This window comes from Macrotis lagotis, chromosome 3 (assembly GCF_037893015.1).
Source record: "Macrotis lagotis isolate mMagLag1 chromosome 3, bilby.v1.9.chrom.fasta, whole genome shotgun sequence".
NCBI classification, from domain to species: domain Eukaryota; kingdom Metazoa; phylum Chordata; class Mammalia; order Peramelemorphia; family Peramelidae; genus Macrotis; species Macrotis lagotis.
The window spans coordinates 286,139,180-286,155,979 of record NC_133660.1 but is presented as its reverse complement, the minus strand read 5'-3'; positions in this window follow the sequence as shown (position 1 = coordinate 286,155,979).

The window sequence follows — 16,800 nt, the reverse complement described above, 5'->3', positions numbered from 1 at the left end:
GCTGACTGAAGCCTCCCTGGAGACCCTCAAAGCTCATCTCCTGGCTTAGAATAAGGGCCAACTGCTTCTTGATGGTACCCCAGTTGTTGTCACCAGCGCCAGATGGCTGGTACAAACTGGTTGCCCCATATGTTTTGCCTGCCAAAGAAGTCTGGTTTGTGGGATGCTCCCACTCATGTCTGAACCTGCTTCCTCACAAGCCTACGTGCTGGGCTGTCCCTGAGAGAACCCTGCAGAGCTCTAGGACAGGGAGGGGGTATGGAATGCATTCCCCTCTGTTCCAAGACTTGCAGGAGAGTCGGGAAGATCTGAGTTCAAATCCAGTCTCAGACACTTATTGGCTGAGTGACCCCGGATGAGTCACTTCACCCTGTTTGCCTCAGTTTCCTCAACTGTAAAAGGGAAGAACTGCACCTTCCTTTCCTTACAGGGTTGTTGTAAGGATGAATCCATCAACCATTAAACATTTATAAGCTCTTTCCTTGGGCAGACAATGAGATAATAATTTTAAAGTGTTTGGCACATCAAAACGTTAGCCATTATTATTATAAGAACATGTGACTGAAGAGCTGGAGGTTTGTAAAGGCTCCTTCCAGTTCTGATATTCGAGTTCTGTGTCCCAACATCCCTCCCAATCTTGATGTTCTGTGATCTAAGACTATGGACATTAAACTGGGTTGGGGGTCAGAGAACCTAAGTTGGTGCCCCACTTGGCAAGTCATTTCCCATCTCTGTGCCTCAGTTTTCCCAAATGTAAAATGAATTCTAGACTCTTCTCTCAGATTTGAACCTCAGCTCTTGGGTCTCTGAGGCTGTTGCGGCTGAAACACTTGGAACATGGTCCAGAGAGGGCGAGACCATGGAGTGTTAGGGCAGAGAGTGAATGTGAGAGTTGGAAAGAGCCTCAGATTCATTTTCTCCACTTTAAAGTCGAAGAATCAATTTGTCGACTCCCAGGACAGTGTTCCCCTGTGGCAGTATTTAATCTTTCCATCTGCCCTTGTGTTCCCTCCATTCAGGACGGGGGCCCTGGGACAAGTGCCCAGCTGTCAGCTGAAGCTTCAGCAACAATACGGCTTTAGGCTGGGGATGCCCACTCAGCACAAAAGTGATCTGACATCACATTGTTTTTCTCCCCTGCTGATGATGTCCAAGAAACGGCAGCCCCTCCGAGGGGCTTTGGGAGCAACCTCCTCCGTGCCCCAAACACAGGGTACAGCTCTTTGGATTTCCAATGAAATCCAGGACAATGGTTGTAGAATTAGAACCCGGGTTCAAATCTCCCCTTCAGTGCTTCCCTATGGGAGCTTGGAAGCTCTGGGCCTCAGTTTCCCCTTTGTTAAAATGAAGGAGTCGAATAGGATGACTCCAGCTCTCGAGTTACTATTGGATGACCCCTTGGCCATGGATCACAATCCCTTGCAGTTCCTGAACCGGGGTAGGGGACCAACAAGGCCTCAGATTCCTCCTGGTTTGGAGGGTCCCTCAAAGGGCTGGGTGAGGCTCTTGTAAGAAAGGCTAAGAGTGAATGCCATAGAGTCCGCCAGAGCAAACAGTGAGCAGCTCACATGGGCAGGCTTTACAGCCAAGTTCCCCTGGCCGGCACACAATGCCATTGTTCCAGGCTGCTATGGGCCAGGCCCTCTGGCAGCCAGGGGAGGCCGATGTCCTCTTCTCTCTGTTTCCTTGACTGGAGGAAGAGGTCGGCTTCCTTGCATAGTCAGGGAATAGCAATAAACAGGGAACACAAAGTCCGCCTCAGCTGGAGATGGGAAATGCAGGTTTCCAAAATCAGCCAGACCGAGGCCACGGTTCTAAGAGTGGGGCCTGTTTTTCAGAGGGAGTTTCTTTTGCTTTGTTGTTTACCCTACATGTCAGGTGCAAGGAGACATAGAGAGCCGCTACTGGCTTTGCACCCCCAAGTCCAAAGAGTCTGATCTGGAAAATGGGATCAAAGTCCAGAGGCAAGACCAAAGAGGAGGGAAGAGTCTGGAAGGGAGAGTGAGGTCAGGGATTGCACAAGTCGCCTCAGCACCCATCATCATCCATTGATGTCATTGGTTCTCTTCGAGAAACGAAGGATGAACAACAACAAAATGGGATGATAACCTCATGAGAGGCAACCTGAACTAGTGGACAGAGATATAGCCTTGGAGTCAGGAAGCCCTGTCTCAGCACTGGCACTGTGATCTTGGGCATCTCAGCTCTCAAGGCCCCAGACAGCTTCTTAGGACTATCGATTGCAGTGCATTACACTGACCTTTTTGGTAGAGGAAGCTTCCATACTGGGAGTCATAAAGCAATCTAGAAATGTTTTTGATGTGCTCAGGACCCCTTGAGCAGGCAGTCTGATGACCTTGGGTCCCCTTTCTCAAAAATCATGTTTTCAAGTGGGTAAAATAAATACCAGACCATTAAAATGGAAACCAATCCTATTGAAATATACTCATCGAAATAATAATAGAAACAAGTTCATGGGCCCCCGGTGAAGAAGTCCTGTTGCAAAGAACCATAGAACCACCAGTTTACTCTTGGAAGGTCATCTATTTCAACCCTGTCTTTTTACAGATGAGGAAACTGAGGCACAAGAAGCAGGAGGAGTGACTAGTAGGATCATAGATTTAGAGTTGGAAAAGAGGTCATCTAATCTGAGCTCATCATTTCACAGATTAGGAAACTGAGGTTCTGAGAAATGACTTGCTCAAGGTCACAGAGCTAGTAAATGACAGAATTCGCATTTTGGTCCTCTTATTCCAAATTCAGCCCGCTTTCTATTGTACCACACTACCTCTTAAGGTAAAAAATGTTGACCTAGTTGTGCCCCCTTTCCTCTTCCTCTGTACCCTCCTTGTCTCCAGATTGCTAGTATCTTCTCTAAAACCTTAGGAGGAAAAGTCCATAGAGGCATATTGGTGCTCCGGCCGGCCCAACCAAAGGAACTCAGAGTGAGTTTGTCCTGCATCTCTGAGGGAAGCAGTGGGAGGGGGAGGCTCTGCTTCCAATGATCTGGGGAGAGGGGAAAGGAAGAAAGGATCAAAAGTCTCATTCTAACCCAAGAGGGAATGAAGACTTCAGACCTGAGAAAGAAAGGACAAAAGAAGACAGAGAAGGAGAATGATAGAAGAGGAGAAGAGCTGAGGAAGGGAGAAAGAAAGGGAGGGAAAGGAGGAGAGGGAGAAGAAGGGGAAGAGGAAAAGAAGGCATAAGATAGTGAGAGGAGGAGAAAAGGAAAGAGGAAGAAGGGGAGGAGGAGGGGAGGAGAAAGGAGGAGGAAAGGGGAGGAAGTAGAGGGGGAGAAAGAAGAGAAGGAGGAGGAGGAAGGGGGAAAGGAAGAGAAGAAGTAGAAGAGGGAGAAAGAAACATTCCAATTCCATTGTTCTACAAGATGAAGGCCCTCCTTTGATTCCTCACTAAGACAGAGGTAGCACCAGGTTCTGGAGGGAGATTCCAGGGAATCCTCCCAAGATGAAAAGGCTCCAGGACACCAGTCATTCACAGACCAGTCTGGCTAAGTGTAGAAACTCATGAAACCATCTGTTGGGACATGAAGGTGCCACCTGTGTCAGTGACTGGCCTCAATCATTCCATTCTTTGAACTCTCTAAGGCTTGTTGTGTGTTCTCCTCACACAGTCTTGTGAGATGAGTAATAATAATAGACTCAACAGGAAAAAAAAAGACATACCGGAAAAAGATATGTGAAAAAGGTGGAGAAATTTGAGGGTACTGGTATGAACTGATTCAAAGAGAAGAAAACAGAATAACACACAGTGACCATAATAACATAGAGGGAAAAAATATTTAAAGACAGCAGGATCAGGACCCATGGAATGACCAATTTTAGCCCCAGAGGCCTGATTATGAAATGAGCCCCCAACTCTGAACAGAGACACGGGGGCCCATGAGTGTGGAATGAAACATGCATTGCCAGGTGTGGTTGAGGTCATTCATGATCTATCTTATTTAACTATGTCTCTGTTACTAGAGGTGGAGTCCATCAGGAAGAGCTATAAATAGAAGAACCAATAAATCATATCTTTTTTAGGGTTTTTTTGGCAAGGCAATGGGGTTAAGTAACTTGCCCAAGGCCACACAGCTAGGTCATTACTAAGTGTCTGAGGTCACATTTGAACTCAGGTCCTCCTGACTCCGGGGCTGGTGCTCTATCCACTGCACCACCTAGCCACCCCTAAATCACATCTTAATAAATAGGAGAAAGAAAATAAGAAAGAACACAGGTTCATACAGAATATGTTTGCTCTGTTTTTAGTTAATATGTGCTCTCAAAAATAATGTCAGTTAGAATTTATTCTTTCTCATGTGTATGAGCATTTTTCTTTTTAGTTTATTTGAATGCTTATGGTTGATGTATGTCTTAAAATTTTAAAAAATATTAATGAATAATAACCATCAGCATACATGAACTGGGGGGCTAGTAGGGTTCAAGCATCTGATATTTCTGTCTCTACGGCCATACTTGGGGCAGAGTTTGGGGCCCTCTAGTACTGGGAAAATACAATATGCTTCAAAATTGCTGAAGTTGACATACCTAACACTGTTGCCCCTTCACTGGCCTCTGGGGCAGATTATCAATTATTGATCACTATAGAGCACCGGCCCCGGAGTCAGGAGGACCTGAGTTCAAATCCAACCTTGGACACTTAATAATGACCTAGCTGTGTGGCCTTGGGCAAGCCACTTAGCCCCATTGCCTTGCAAAAAAAATTATTGATCATTAATTCACAGCAGGACTACTCATTTTGGTAGAAATAAAGCTGACTTTGAGGATTCTTGGGGCTATTATATTACTACTAGAATTACATAGTTTTGAGTCATTATCAAGATTATTTTTGTTGTTATAATAAATTGTTTCAGGCTGATCCAAGTCTTCATGACCTGGTTTGGGTCTTCTTGGCAAAGATACTGGAGTGGCTAGGCATTTCTTTCTTTAACTCATTTTACAGAAGAGGAAACTGAGGCAAAAAGGGTAAAGTGACTTGCCCAGGGTCACATCTAAGTGTCTATGGCTGAATTTGAACTCAGGAAGATGAATCTTTCTGACTCTAAGCCCAGGGCTCTATCCACTGGCCCACCTCATTTCATCATTGTTATTTTTTAAATGCAAATAGCTATTTCTCTCTCTTTTTCTCTCCCTCCCTTCCTCCCTTCCCCTCTCCCTCTCTCTCTTTTCACCTTCTATCTCTCTTTCTCTCCACCCCACCTCTTTCACAAGACAAAAAACTCATGAATGTCCTTGATATTCATGAGTCTGATAGTCAGACTTTTGGCCAAAAATATAAGACCAAATATTTCCTTTGGAAATGAAGAAGCATTATCAGCCAGTATGGAATAGAAAAAAAGACTTGGATTCGAATCCTGACTCAGGTCTTTTCTGATTGTGTGACAATGGATGGATGAGACACATAATAACCCCTCTAAGCCTCAGTTTCTTCATCTACTAAATTTGAGTAATAATGCTCACTTCAGCAGAGGAACAATAATGCTGTGGAACTGTGGGAGCCCCTCCTGAATCCTTCATGAGTCTCCAGAAGGTGTTAACACCTGGAAAAGGTCAGTCCAGACCTTAGTAAGGAATGCCCCTGCTGGGTTCCTTGACCCTTCAAACCACATCAAAAACCACATGATTTATTGACTTGTGGTCAGTTCCTATACTTGGAATCTGCCATTGGACTTGACCTTTAAAAAGAATGATGAAGCAGATGGAGAACACCAGCTCTGTTCATTCAGACAGAGTCTCTTGTTCTGGGGAAGGGAGCCTGCCCCACCCTTCAGTCCCATAGCCCCTCTGGAGAAGCCTGGGTCTCCAGAGGTGGCAACAGAGGGTGGAGCTGGGCGAAAGTCTTGGCCCCAAAGGACGATGTCTGAGCAAAGGGAGAAACTAGAACTGATGAGCCACAAAAGACTGGGGTGGGGGGGTGCAGCCAGAACTTGGTCTTCACTGTCCCTATAGGCCATGTGAATTGTACAGACACATGGGGAGGACCCACTGCTCCAGAAACCTTGAATGCCTTCCCCACCAGGGATTGCAATCAGTGTAGGCCTGGAGGACAGCATAGGTCCCTGGGGAAGTGGATTTATACTGCAGAGAAAGGAGAATTGTCTTGATCATTTAAGAGCTCCAACACTAGACCGTGTTGTTTTACAGGGTCTTATCAGTTTGATTTTTTTTGTCAGATTACAGAAACTGTCCTATATTAACTATACTGCTACCCAAAGTGCTTGTGTGGGATCTCAAAGCTTTTTTTTTTTAGGTTTTTGCAAGGCAATGGGGTGAAGTGGCTTGTCCAAGGCCACACAGCTAGGTCATTTTTAAGTGTCTGAGGTCGGATTTGAACTCAGGTCCTCCTGACTCCAGGGCTGGGTCTCTATCCACTGTGCCACCTAGCTGCCCCTTCAAAACTTTTTAGAAACCTGGATGTTGCAAGGTTTTTGGAGATGTTCCCCTTTGGGTGGGTCACGTAGCAAATTGAGCAGCTCTTAAAAAACCCTGAAACCCAGAGTCTTGGGTTCTAGACCACATAATATGTCTTCAGGCCCTTTGCGAGGAAAGCACTTTGTAAGTCCTCTAGAAATGGGAGTTCTAAAAACATGAGGGTCCATATGATCAGAAAAATTGTTTTTCTACTCAGCCTGCAAGAACCACCAAATGGGAAATGTTCCACGAAGTGAAAGTTTCTGTTGACGATGCACACTCAGGGCCGTGCCATTCCCCATTTTTAGGTTGGAGAATTACTTCAAACATAGGAGAACAGCCAAAAACAGTATGAATTCAGAGGGAGTGGCTTCCCTCCTGGACAGCTGCAGATACCCGGTCTGGAGAAAGAAGAAATAAAAAACAAACCAGCCCCACTTCTTGAGTCAAAATGTTCATTTGGCCCTGGATGTTTCACTATGTGAAAAATGCGGGGTGTCGATGGCAAGAAGGCCTCTCCCAGCCCAGCCCAACAGCCCTAGGAGGGAACCAGCAGCAGCAACCTTCAGAGGGATGATCTCCAAGTTTCTTTTGTTTTCCGGCAGTGCAGCATGACTCTACAGAGGGGGTGTGTGTGTGTGTGTGTGTGTGTCTGTGTGTCTGTGTGTGTCTGTCTGTCTGTGTGTCTGTGTGTCTGTGTGTGTGTTGGGTAGAGGGGTTGCACAGAAGTCATGCAGTCCAAAGATCTGGGTTCAAATCCCAGCTCTGCTCCTTATTACCTGAGTGACCTCCAATCAGTCACTTTCCTCACCTGTGCCTCAGTTTCTTCTGGAAAATGAAGACTTTGAATAGAATCTAGTCAGTCACTATATAAAACCTAAATTCTTTCCAGTTCTAAATCTCTAAATCCATAGGACATCAAAAAACCATGAAACACGGGAAAGCTTCTTAAAAGTGATGACATCTGAGATAGATTTTGGTGGGAGTTGGGGGGTGGAGATGAATCAGAGAGGTCTGGGGAGCCCGGAAGGGAAAGATTTTGCCAACTCTAGGCTTGATCCTCAGAAAGAAGGAAAAGAAAAGTATCACCTACTCCATGGAAAGGGACCCTGCCCAAAAGATTTCTTACCTCCTGAATTTCCTGTCACAAACACAAATAACTCCCAGGGAGAAAGGGCAATTAAGTCTTTAATATCTTTATTGTAAATTATTTTATTCCATTTGGGAACACCTGTCCCCTGAAGAAAGGAGCCACAGGTGAGTTGGCCTCCAACTGGATTCTGCCACTGGGGAAACTCCAGAAAAGTCACTTCCCTTCCTCAGGCCTCAGTTTCCCCGGCTGTAAAATGAGGAAATGAGGGGTTGGATTAGATCGATTGAGGTAATGTATGTTAAGTACCTTGCAAATCTCAGAACAGTCAGAATAGAGATGTTCGCTATCACTATTATCAATATTAGATGACCCCTTTAGCTCTAGCTAATGGTACCTGGATGTTTTGATGGAGGGAAGGATGGGAAGTGACAGACTAAGAGAGAAGTGTGGAGAGAGAAGATTCAGAGATCCCTTGGGCAGCCAGAAGCCACAGTTAAAGGTACTCAGGAGAGGAGCTGAATATGTAAGAAAGGAGGAACAGGTGGGTAGTGTGCCAGCCAGGCAGCAGAGGTATCATCATTTCTAGAAGAAAAAAAATTAACTTCAAATGAGAAAGCATCTGTGCGATGGAAGACAAGTCCCAAGAAAAAAAGGACTGAGAGAACACAGAATTTGAGGAAGGGAAAGGGTCCTGAGAGCCTAGAACCTAACATGTCTAAGTCGGGGTGAAGAGGGGAAAAGGATTTTACAACACAGCCTGTCCAAGCTGGGAGAAGCCTAAGACAAGGAAAGCTCAGAGAAGATAAAATATAGGGCAAGAGGGGGGCTTGAAAAATGTAGAAATCAGAGCTGAGAGGGGAATGGAAGCTCCCCAGCACTGCCTCCTGTCTTAGAACATGGGATACCAGAGTCCAGAGAGAGTTTAAAGAGAACCTCATCTCTCATGTAACAGGTAAACAGAGTCCCTTGTCCTCCCTAAATCAGTGTTTTAACTCATTATCCACATTAACAAAGACATTGTGAGTTAGTCAACGTTGATGGATGTAGGCCCTCTCAGCAGTTCAGAAAGCTAGGATAACCTGGGAGACCTGTTAGGGACAATGCCATCCACATCCAGAAGAAGAAAAGCAAAACCAAACCTACAGAATCTGAGTAAACACTTTGTTCACTTTTTAAAATTTCTCTTATGTTTTCCTTCCCTAGCTCATGGTTTTTTCCTTTTTTCTTTGTCCTAATTCCTCCTACAGAAAATTAATATGTAAACATGTTAAACAAATGTACATGCAAAATGTTCACTAGACTGTTGAGGGGGATGGGGTGGGAAGGGGGGGAAATTGTGTAACATAAATATGCAAGTGGATGAATGTAGGAAACCTTCATAACATGTCACTGGAAGAAGAAAACATCAATAAAAAATTTATAGTAGTGAACAAAATTTTCTATAGCTTAGAAGGTGAGTTATTAGTACTGCAAGGAAAGGATGCTCCCCACCTCAGCTTTCTCCTCTTCTCTTTTGCTGCCCCCCCTTGTACCCTTGGGGTGCTCCCAGGTTCCAGGAGGAAGAGGAGGAGGACTGGGCCCCCAGACTGGGCTGTGGCTGCCCAAACCCCAACAGCACCAAGAGTTAAGGAGGGGCAGGGAAAGGCCTGAGCAAAATCTGCCCAGCAACTGGACACGTGACATGAGTGCTACTTGTCTATTGGCTACCTGGGCTGCAGGAGTATTTGTTCTCCATCCCTTCTTTTTTTAAAATTTATTTAAGGCAATGGGGTTAAGTGACTTGCCCAAGGTCACATAGCTAGGGAATTATTAAGTGTCTGAGGTCACATTTGAACTCAGGTCCTCCTGACTCCAGGGCCGGTGCTGTATCCACTGTGCCACCTAGCTGCCCAATCCAGTGTCTTTAAATCCCAACCTTTTTGAATATGGATAGTAGGGGTCCACTAGGACCCCCTCATTAGTCCATCATCTCAGAATTACAGAACAGCATCTCTGAGTTGGAGGGGACCCCAATGTCCATCTAGTCTAGTCAGTACATGAAGAGGAGCCTCCCCAACAATGAACATTGCTAACAAGAGGTGGTCCTTCTCTACTAGAGCCCTCCAGTGAGAGGGGAGCCATCACCACCCACCAAGCAGCCCATTCTGCTTTGGACAGTTCTAATTGTTAGGAAATGATTTCCTTTGATTGATCCAGAGGGGAATGAACCACCTAAAGGTTAAGTGAGTTGGTCTGGGCTATTCAGGTCCAGACCTGGTGGGATTTGGACCCAGATATATTGCCTCTAAAAGTAGGACTTCAATAGGGAAGGCAATAACTCAAATCCACCAAAGCAAAAAAGCCTGGAGGGGGGCCTGGAGCCCCCACCACTACCAAACTGAAGGGAGCACATGAATTTTAAAAAACCGATTGTCAATAATTCGGAGTTTCTGGCTCTACCTGCAGACAATTTGATTTTGATTTCATAAACTTGGAGCTGGCAGAGACCTCAGAGACAATCCAATTTAACCCCCTTAGTGTACAGAAGAGGAAACTGAGGACTGAGCAGGTGAAGGGCCTCACTCACTCTGGGAGAGCTATATTAGGTGAGTTTGCCATCCAGCTCCAACCAAAACCATGCTGCTGACACTGGTTGTTGTAGAGAGAAATTAAGTATAGAATATAGAAAGTGGGAGACTTGCTCAACTCCCCAGGGACCCAGGCTCTGTCCTCCCTCAGCTTCAGCCCCTCCTTTCTCCTTGCTCCCATCCCATCCCTTCCCTTCCCTCCTCAGAGGAACCTGAGGCTACAGGTAAGGGAGGGAGGGAGGATGGAGCAGCCATGTCAGAAGCTTCCTGCCAGCCCTGTGTCATGCCCCCCCTTCCTGCCCATCCACCCCTCCTTCCTGAGGCCCCAACCCAAGCTTCAACGAAGCTGACATCAAGCAGGGCAGGTTGACCTGGGCCTGGCATGGCCTACACCAGAATACCTTCATGCAAAAAGTACAATTATTAAAAACCAACAGGAACCTCCTTTTTGGTTAAACCTTCAGATTGACTAAATCCTTTCTTTCCCATGGCTTTGTGAAGCAGGGAATCCCACTCTCCCCATTTGGCTAGTGAGGACAATGAGGCTCTGAAAAAGATCAGTGACTTGCCCAAGGTCACACAGCCAGACTCAGAAACAGTTCTTGAACCCAGATTTTGCAGTGCTGAGTCTTTCCATCATAAGCTGCTGACTTTCATTGCCTTGGCTGCTCTTGTGCATCTAAGACCAATAGGTTCTTTTCTTCTGGAGTGGGGGCCAGAGCTGGCAGCTATCTGTGGACTCAGGGCAGTCAAGACACTTGTCCAAGATCCCGGAGCTGATATCGATAAGGGAGTTCTCCATGAGCCATCTGTTCCAGCCACATGGCTTCTTCAGACCAAGAACTCTCAGGAGCCTTAGCGGCAGAAGGATCTTTATCAGCCCATTTGAGGAAATTGGGGTCCAGGGAGGAGAAGCAGCTTCTCTATTGTCTACAGTGTCTCAAACATTCAAAGTTTTTACCAGCTCTGGAGTCGGGAGGACCTGAGTTCAAATTCTGTCTCAGGCACTTAATACTTACTTAGGTGTGTGACCTTGGGCAAGTCACTTAACCCCATTGCCTTGCAAAAATAAAAAACAAAAATTGAAGACATTTCATAAAAGTTTGCCGAATCAGATTCCCTAAAGTCGCCAAACTGGTCACTTGGCCCAAATGGGACAGGGACTCAGGTCCTCTGTATCCCAGTTCAGTATTGTCTCAGCTACATCTGTTCTGTTTCCTGTTTTTCCTATATAGACTTCCCATCTAAATCTGTTCCCACCACATCTCTGGGGCTTTGTTAACACCATTTCTCTAGCTCTCAACCCTTTTTCCATAATAAATGGGTAAGAGTTAAAAGAGGAAAGACAAATATCCCAGACCCCCCTCCCCCACTTGGCTCAAATTCCACTAATTCCAGGACTCCCCTAAGAGTAGAGAGCTGGGCATCTGGCCACTGGGGAGGTGCCAGGAACTAGTAGGCCAGAGGGGCACCCGGAACTGCACCATTCCCCCTACTCATACCAGCTATGGGGCACCTTGTCCCTTTTCTGGGACGGTGCCCATGCCAGGGCCTCCAAGGGCCCCAGGACCAATGTGGATTTGAGCCTGGTAGGTATAATTAAACGTAAATGGTGTGATTATAGTTACTCTCCCTTGGGAACCATAATTACCAAGTGGAAAAGATTCCAGAAAGGGAGAGCCCAGGCCTGCCATTAAGAGGGGGCACTCAGGGCCCGGCCTGTGGCTCCAGGCACCCAGCACCCCAGGCTCTAACACAGGGGCAAGATGGGATGGCAGAATGGAAAGGGCACGGTGTCTGCCTCAACTACTTAGGCTCGTTAGAAAATCCTTCACTCCAGTCTGGCGTCTCCCCGGGGTCGGGGGACCAGGGGGGAGCCCTCCTTTATCTCCCCTCACTACCATTCACAGTCCAACTAGGGAAAAGCTGTCTCTACTCGTTTCCTCTACTTCCTCTGCTCTCACTCAACTCTCAGCCTCTTAGATTGGGTTTCCAACCTCATCACTCAACGAAATCGCTCCCTCCAAGGTCACCGACTATCTCTGAATTGGCCAATCCAGTGACCTCTCCCTCTCTGACACTGGCAGTCAGCTCTTCCTGGATCATCTCCCTTCTCTGCTTTTCCTGACCCTGTCATCTCCTAGATCCCTCCTCCCTCAGCCTCCTTTATCTGCCTCCTTTGGAGGGGGGGTCCCCCAGGGCTCTCTCTGTATCTCTGTATTTGTGTCTGAGTCTCTGTGTCGCAGTCTTTGTCTTTCAGTCTCTATCTCTGTCTCTATCTCTCTGTCTCTCTCTCTCTCTCCATTTTCTGTCTATGCTCTCTTTCTGTCTGTCTCTCCTCCATGTTTCTTTGAGGAACTCTAATCTCTCTCTCCTTTCTGTCTTTCTTTCTCTTCTCTGGGTCTCTGCTTCTCCTCTCTGATCTCCTTTCCGTTCTTCTCCCCCCTCCCCCTCTCTCTGCTTATATCTGCCTCTTCTCTCTCTTTTTTGTCTCTCTGTTTCTCTCTGTCTCTGTCTCTTTCTCTCTCTGTCTCTGTGTGTCTCTCTCTCTGTCTTTATCTCTCTTATCTCACTGTCTCTCTGTATCTGTCTCTCTGTCCTTCTCTATCTGTCTCTCTCTCCTTTGTCTCTCTTACTCTGTCTGTCTCTCTCTCTTATTTCTCTGTCCCTTTGTCTCTCTGTCTCTCCTTCCTTCCCTCTCTCTCCCTCTCTCTTATCTCTCTGTCTCTGTTTCTCTTCTCCCCTCTGTCTCCCTCTCCATTTCTCTCACCATCCCTCCTTCCCTCATCTCTTCTCTTTCTCACTAATTTCACCAATTCCCATAAATTTAACTCTTGCATTTATTCAATGACCATGAAACCCACATTTGAAAGCCCTCCCCCCTGTCCTGAGTTCCAGTCCCACGCCCCCAGCAGTCTACTGGACATCATCACCTAGGTGTCACAGAGGCCTCTCAAAGCTCAGCAGAACTATTCTCATTCGTCCTTCCTTCCAACCTTCTTTCTAGAGCACCATCCTCGTCCCTGATTCTTCCCTTCTCTCATCTCCCATACCAACTGCCTCCTCACTTTTCTCTCCACAGCTTCTCCCCCTCACATAGCCACTGGCCCCAAGGTCCTCCTCACCTCTTACAGGAGCTAAGAAAATAGCCTCTTCTCTCCCTTCTTTAGTCCATCCTCCATACAGTTATTAAGTTAATCTTAGTCATGCAGAGGTCTCACCCCAATCTTCCCTCACTAAAGAAACTTCTGTGGCTCCCTATTGCCTTTGAATAAAATCCAAATACCTCTATTGGCCATGAGACTTCACATTACTCCCTTCATGCAATATGAAGTTCCAGCTTCCTTGGTCTCCCTTACACACAATGTGCCACCTGTCCCACCACCCCCCTAGCCCCAAGTATGTTCTCTAGGCAGAACCTGGAACAGTGGGTGCCTCCTGAGTGCTTACAGAATTGATCCGTTCTCTAAAATGGAAGGGTGGGTTCCTTCCACACCTCGGTTGGGGAAGTTGACCATGAGCAAGTTACCTAAGCCTCAGCTTCCACTTCTGTAAAATGAGAATGATAACCCCGGCCCTACCTCCCTACGCCAGGATCTTACAGTGTGGAAGACCAGAGTACTGAAGGGGAGGCAGGGAGGCTTGAGTTAAAAGCTCACCTCCAAAACCTCTTTACTCACCCAGTGACTAGGGACCAGTTGATGACCCTTTCTGAGTCTCAGTTTCTTCGGCTGTGTAATGGCAGGATAATTTCAACAATACGCCTTATGAAAGATAATGGACAGGAAGCCCTTCAGAGCACTCCGTTATTATTATTGCAGAAATGGGCATTTAAATGAATTATTAGGGCAAAGCTGAAAGCCTCCCTGAGGCCCAGAGGCGGTGGTCATAATGCCTTTCATTTCTATGCTGCTTGAAGATTTATAACCTCTCTGTGACTAGCTACAAGCTGAAGGTGGAAAATTGGGGAGGGGGATCCCTGGTCCCCACCTCCTCCTCCATCTCATTCAGAGGGCCCTCCCTTCCCTCCCTCTTGGGCCAGGCCCTGGGGGTCCCCTTTAAGTTGCTTGCAAAAAGCACTGCTTCCATTTCCCCTCCAGGTCTCACCCTCCCTTTACTCAAGTTCCTCCTCCTAACCCAGTATCCACAGAAAACGACCCAAAGCCCCTCTGTGCAGCAGCTTCAGAGACAGCTGGAACAAGGGGAGGGACCTCAGATGAGCTCTGTACTCTGTCTGTGATTGTGCTTCCTGGTCTTGGAAGGCCTCAGATACTGTGTGACCTTGAGCAGGTCACTTTTTCTCTGTTTCCTCATCTGAGAAATAGAGAAATAATTGCACCAGCCTCTCAGGGCTCTTGTAAGGATTTATTGTGCAAACCTCAAGTACTCTAGGACCACCAGCTCTTCTTCTGGCTATTAGCACATCAAGTGCAAGGGATGAGATATGACACCAGACACATTTTAAATATGACTAAGTGATATTAGTCACCTGAGCCCCCTTCTCTACTCTCTCTCTTGATGAACGCTTCCTTCCGCATGGGTTTAACCATCGTGTCTCTGTCAATGAGTCCCCACCCCTGAACTACACACACACTCTGGTTCAATCAAACTGTTCTTACCTCCATCCCTCACCCATGATACCCTCCTTTGCCCTGGCTGTCCCCTCCGCCTGGAAGCCCCCCCTCTATTCCCTATGTCCCAGAGTCCCGAGTTCACATCAAAGCCCAACCCAAGGACTGCCTTCCACCCAAAGTCATTTTGGCTCACCCCACACACACCAAATTATCTTGTATCTCTTTTGCATCTACCTATATCTGCACGTGCTGTCTTCCCCACTAGACTGTCAGCTCCCTGAGGGCCAGAACTGACTCTGCTTTGGTCTATGCTCAGCCCAGTGGCTTACATGCTTATTGGATGGATTGATCCAAGAGAAAAAGGAAAACAAAATGGAGAAGTATCAGAATTCCAATTCAGTACAATGGCCGATACCCAAAATTCCAGAGGAATGGCAGTGAAGTCAACCTGATCCTCCTTTCCTGGGAGTGGGTCATAGGCAGGTCAGACATGGCCAATGGGCTGCTTTGTTTGATTTATTTATTTTATTTGTGTTACAGGAGAAAGGGGGATGAGTCTTGGGAAATGACACTGATTTTTTTTTTAAAGCATCAATAATAAAATATTTATTTTGAATTTTTGAAAAATAAAGTCAATAGGTATATTTTAAAACAAATTATAAGAAGTGTGGAGTTTGGGGCTGGAGAGTGACCTCATTTTAAAATTTTTAGATGATTCATTTGAATGATCACATTTATTCTTGATCACTAGTTTATAGAGAGAAATTCTCAAAGAGCATAAAACACAGTAGAAGTAGAAGTAAGGGTCATCATCATCATCATCATCATTTTTCCTACAATGAGAGGAGTTTCAGAATCAGAAAAGTGGGTTCTTGATTCTATAGGGAGAAAAGAAGAGAGGGGTTGTGTGGGATGATGGAAGCCTAGAAGATGGAGAGGAGGATTTGGCATCCATTTCCAGCTCTGTAGTTTCCCAGCTGTGTGACTTTGAGCCAAGGACTTCTTGCTGATCCTCAGTCTCATCCTTGGGTTGACGTCTAAGGTCCCTTCCAGCTCTAAATGATCATCCCAGGATGCCTTTCTGAACCTTACTTTACCCACCTTTAAAATGAATTAGACCTGATGATCTCCAGGGTCCTGGCCAGATTTAAGTCCATGAAGGTCTTATGGGAAATGTCATCCATCAGTGACACTGAGAAGGCTGGAGCTTTGGTCCACAAGTGAACAAAAGCATCTATTAATGATAAACTTGGTATCACTCCAAGGTGGAGGAATCTTGGAGTCCAAAAGCCACTTGGCCTGGACAACCTTTTCCTCTTCCTTTCCATCCTGATGGCTTTGAGCTTTTATCCATCCACCCCACCACTTCCAGAACTGTTTCATGTTCTCATCTCCTGACAAATGTAAAGTGAGCCTGTAGTCATAGAGGTCTCTCTCTCTCTCTCTCTCTCTCTCTCTCTCTCTCTCTCTCTCTCTCTCTCTCTCTCTCTCTCTCCTCTCTGTTTCCACACAATTCCTAAGGGGATTAGCCTGCATTCCAAGTTCTAAGGTCCCTTCCAGCTCTGTACTCCATGTTCAGATATTCTAAGGTCCCTCCCAGCTCTGACATTCCCTGTTCTAAGGTCTCTTCCATCTCTCACATTTCATATTCTAAAGTCCCTCCCAGCTCTGACATTTAGTTCTAAGGTCCCTCCCAGCTCTGACATTCCCTGTTCCAAGGTCCCTTCCAACTCAAGTACTCCATATTCTGATATTCTAAGTTTCCTCCAAGCTCTGACATTCCATGTTCTAAGTTCCCTTGCAGCTCTGACCATCCATGGTAAACAACTTTAAGTTTCCTTCCAGCTTGGCAGTGCCCACAGAGCCCTCACACCCAATCAGCAGTGTAGAAACAACCAAGTTAGCTCCTAGTTTGTAAGAAGAGTTCAGCCATCTGGCCCCTACACTAGTCTTCCTGGCAGATACTGAAGGGGTCTGGGGGACAAACAAGGAGGTGAGCTACCATGGTCTCCCCTCATTCTGTCCCTAACTATGGTCCCAGCTTCAAAAAGATGACCAGAGGACACATTTCATGCCAGCTCCCAAAACCACTAGTTAGAGCTATGTCTGACAAGACTCCCTCCCTATTTCTGACA